This window comes from Gekko japonicus, unplaced genomic scaffold (assembly GCF_001447785.1).
Source record: "Gekko japonicus isolate JY-2015 unplaced genomic scaffold, Gekko_japonicus_V1.1 scaffold69, whole genome shotgun sequence".
NCBI classification, from domain to species: domain Eukaryota; kingdom Metazoa; phylum Chordata; class Lepidosauria; order Squamata; family Gekkonidae; genus Gekko; species Gekko japonicus.
The window spans coordinates 373,185-377,485 of record NW_015175972.1 but is presented as its reverse complement, the minus strand read 5'-3'; positions in this window follow the sequence as shown (position 1 = coordinate 377,485).

Genomic DNA, 4,301 nt, shown 5'->3' with positions numbered 1-4,301 from the left:
AAATTCAGTAACACTGGGGCATTATCAGAGAACATCGTTTACAACTTTTCATTAAGCTGTTGCATTGAATTCTGAGTGCACCTTTGGATGTTTCCATTAGCAAAGCTGGCAGTTATTGGGGCATATTGTTCCATTGGGAAGAAGGGAGGTGGTCGTAAAAAGGAATACTCTAACCCAGGGGTGGCCAAACTTGCTTAACATAAGAGCCACATAGAATAAACATCAGATGTTTGACAGCCACAAGACATGAACAAATATTACACACGTTTTTATTGAAAAATATGCACATTTGCTTGTTATGAACAGCAAATGAGACTGCCAAAAATAAAAACAAATGGGGTTAAAAACAGATATTGATAATGATATTTATTTATCCAATGATATTTGGAGGCTGGAGGGTGCTTTGAGAACCCATTTAAAGTTGCTTTCTTTCTCTGCTCCCCTCCCCACCTCAAGCCTACCCAGGGAGGGGAGCACTGGCTAGGGAAGGGAAGACTGATTGGGGAGGCATGCCTCCCCTTCGCTTCCCCAGCTGCCCTGCCGGGAGCCACAAAATATGTGTGAAAGAGCCGCATGTGGCTCCCGAGCTGCAGTTCGGCCACCCCTGCTCTAACCTATAGATGAATTTCCTGTTCACCTGTCCTCTCTGCAATGCAGTGTCTAAATAATCTCATTTCCATTCATTGTGCAGCTGCTTTTTCTCCAGTGCACCCACTTCCCCCGAGTCACCTTCAGTACATTTCAGCCTCTGCACACATATTAAATCTGGCAAAGTCTGCCGAGACAGAAACGCCACCCTTCCATTACTCCACCGTCAGCATCTGTTACACTTGTGAGAATCAGACACCAGATCAGAAAATAATAATGGTGGCATTACAATTGTAGAGGAGAGAAGATTAAAAAATCTTTCATTGGGCCATGTAGGTCTCTCTACTGCTTATTGCACGTAACACTTTAGTCTGTTTTCAGTCATTTATGTGGTTGTCCTTTTACATTTTCTTTCATGCCGGAGCATGCTGGTTCATTGCAATCCCAGGAACAAATTGCTAGTCCCTTCTAACAAAAAAAACCCCATCTATCCTTTTGCGAACTTTGTGTGACAATTTTATCATTTATTTAGCTGGTAAATTTAAAAAAAAACCTTATTCACCCATAAGTCATTTAACAATAACATCCACATGGACTGTGACTGGCAGACAGCAGTCCTGGGGCTTAAAAGTACAGCCTACCCCTATGCAAAATCAATTTGCAGGATCAGACAGGAGTATGACCCATTGCTCAACATGGGACTTATGTCCAAGCAGACCCGCTCAGGATTGCTTCCTTCGAGTGTTAATCATGCTGGCCATTGTGGAGCAAAAGCTAAAAACCAACAAGCCGAGCAAGAACTAGAGCTCAGGACAGGAACCCAGGAGTGGAATTATATTTTAAAAATCAGTCAGCCAATCAGAGTCATCGAAAGGGACCACTGAGGAATGCGTGACAGAACGGTAAGAGCAGAACAGCAACACAGGGACACCCTCTGGAGACAACACCCAGAAAAGAGGCAGACTAAAAGTTCAGGTTGACAGACAAGATCCAAGAGATGGTGAGAAGTAGGGTGCACATTCAAAAGAGGCACGTATAAAGCAGACTCATTGGGAAATTATCTCCCGTTTCCTAGTTCAGAGAAAGTTTCAAGTATGCAGCTTGCTAAGGATACAGAAAGTTCCTATAGGAAAGTGTATGAGGCAAAGCTGTTACCAACTTGTATTGGAACTGAGGTGTATTGGAAGTAAAAAAGTTCCAGCTCCTGCCAGCCTAGCAGTTCGAAAGCAAGAAATTGCAAGTAGATAAATAGGTACCACTTCAGTGGGAAGGTAATAGCGTTCCGTGCGCCTTGGTGTTTAGTCATGCCGGCCACATGACCACAGAAACGTCTTCGGCCAGCGCTGGCTCTTGGGCTTTGAAACGGAGAGGAGCACCGCAACCCTAGAGTCGGACTCAACTGGCTTTCAAGCAAGGGAACCTTTACCTTTACTAAGGACACAGAAAGTTCCTATAGGAAAGTGTTTGAGGCAAAGCTGTTGCCAACATGTATTGGAAGTATTCGGTTCAGTTTCTTAACCACTTGAGCCACCGCAGCTCAAGTGTTCAAGTATTCTAATGCAAAACAGTGGTCCACATTGTGCCCCTCAGTGTGCCTATGGCCCATCTTTGCTGCCTTTGCTGTATGGAGGACGCTCACCATGTGTTTGTAGTCTTGAACAACTGTATTTAGAATAGGAAATGTTCCATTGTCGTTGGACTTGTATATTTTGAAACAGGTGCTAACAGCATCAGCCCTGGAAGGCAGATATCCATAAGTCTCTTCATCCTTGCAGGAATGATTCAGAACTAGCATGTCAAGACCAGTTCATTCAGTCAGGCTATATCATGCCTTTTCTCTCTCTCTGCTTAGTTTCTATTGCACCATGGCTTTCTGGATAGAGGACTCAATATGAACATGTGACATTGCTATATACAATCAGTTCACTTAGCTCAGTAATTTCTGCTCAGACTGACAGCTGCTCTTCAGTACCTTAGGCAGAAAAAAGTCTCTCCCAGGCAAAAAAGTGTTTTCCAAAACTATCACTATTGGGGATCCTTTAACTGAAGATGCTCCCTTTATTCCAACTTTTGCCCTGGTGGGGATCACACTCTTATTTCCCACATTGTTACTGTAAACTTATGAGTCCCCTCCTCACTAGATTCCATAAGGAAAGCAGGGTGGCCAGGTCTGGGTTGGAAAATACCTGGAGACTTTGGGGGTGGATCCAGGAGTGGGCGAGGTTGGGAGAGGGGAGGCACCTCAGCATGGTACAATACCACAGAGTCCACCCTTCAAAGCAGCTATGTTCTTCAGAGGTCCCAGATATAGAAATTCCGTGAGGAGAAACACCATCAGGAATTGCCAAAATATAAACTATATTTAACAAATAAACTATATTTAACAAATATAAAGTTGGTGGTGTCACAACAACAAAATTAAGTACATACTATAACTCTAATAAGGCATAAGATACAATGTTTCAGAAGATAAGACATAAAGTCCATGTAATCAGTCCAACTTGATAGGAGGAGTCCACATAGTCAAAACATTTTCCAAACAGCCTTTGCAAAGCCGCCCGTTCTAGATACTTAAAAGAGGTGTTTCCTTCAACTTCTTCAGTTTGCCAGCTGTGTAGGTGGAACCTGATTTTAACAATTTCAACAGACCACAAGGTTCATACTGTAAAGAGTAATTCCACCATGTCCTATGTCCCTGTTTTATTTATTTATGACCAAAGTTTATATTCTGCCTTTACACCATTTAGAACTTTGTGGTAGCTCATAAATGTATTCACATATTTTCAGTTTCAGTAGGGATGAGCTGCCACATTTTCATTTCCTACCCTAAAACAAGCTGCTGTCCAAATGGCAAGTTCTTCTATGGATTAAAAATTGATTAAATGACAGGAAGCAAGGAGTAGGAATAAATGGACAGTTCTCACAATGGAGGAAAGTAAGCAGTGGGGTCCCACAAGGATCTATTCTTAAATGATCTGTAACTAGGGGTGAGTAGTGTAGTGGTCAGGTTTGCAGATGACACCAAATTATTCAGGATGGCAAAAACTAAGGCTGACTCTGAAGACCTCCAAGAGGACCTACACAAACTGGGTGAGTGGGCGACCATGTGGCAAATGAAGTTCAATGTTGGTAAGTGTGGATGCACACTGGGACAAAAAATCTCAAATTCAAGTAAAGGTTAATGGGGTCTGAACCTGCTGAGACTGAGAGGGAAAAAGATCTCGGTTTTGTAGCTCAACGAAAGTGTCAACCCAGTGTGCTGCAGCTGTGAAAAAGGGCCAATGCTATGTTAGGGATTATTAGGAAAGGGAATAAAAATACACAGAGAGTACTCCATTTTTCTGTGTTATACCTCTGAGGATGCCAGTCACAGCTACCGGCGAAATGTCAAGTCCTACAATGCCAAGACCACGGCCATACAGCCCGGAAAATCTACAACAGCTAATCAACTCCGGCCGTGAAAGCCTTCGATAACAAAAATAAAATGGCTGATATTATAATGCCCCTCTATAGATCTATGGTGCGACCTCATTTGGAATACTGTGTATAGTTCTGGTCACCACATCTCAACAAAAAAAAAACATCACAGAGCTGGAAAAAGCACAAAGGATGACAACCAAGATGATTAGGGGGTTGGAGCACCTTCCCCATGAGGAAAGGCTGAAGAGTCTGGGACTTTTCAGTTTAGAAAAGAGACAACTAAGGGGGGGGGG